Source organism: Capsella rubella, unplaced genomic scaffold (genome assembly GCF_000375325.1).
Source record: "Capsella rubella cultivar Monte Gargano unplaced genomic scaffold, Caprub1_0 scaffold_4, whole genome shotgun sequence".
NCBI classification, from domain to species: Eukaryota; Viridiplantae; Streptophyta; class Magnoliopsida; order Brassicales; family Brassicaceae; genus Capsella; species Capsella rubella.
This window is the reverse complement of record NW_006238920.1, coordinates 3,716,298-3,716,507: the sequence shown is the minus strand read 5'-3', so window position 1 is coordinate 3,716,507 and position 210 is coordinate 3,716,298. Positions and strand designations below refer to the sequence as shown.

The window sequence follows — 210 nt, the reverse complement described above, 5'->3', positions numbered from 1 at the left end:
AGGTACACATGTTAGAATAGCAGCCTCTTTTACTGGTGGGCCTCGCTATATGTTGCAAAACTACTACGATGCAATGGCAACATGTAAACTGTACGGGTTCTCGGACCTATTCATTACATTTACATGTAACCCGTGATCGCCCAATATTGCAAGGTATTTGAAGAAGATAAAATTGTCTTCCGATGACAGACCTGACATTATGTGTCGAAT

At 41.0% G+C, this 210-nt stretch overlaps 1 pseudogene; it reads left to right on the top strand.

Moving 5' to 3' along the window:
* The window catches only part of LOC17889167, a 4,951-nt pseudogene that overhangs the window by 1,546 nt on the left and 3,195 nt on the right, over positions 1-210 (top strand).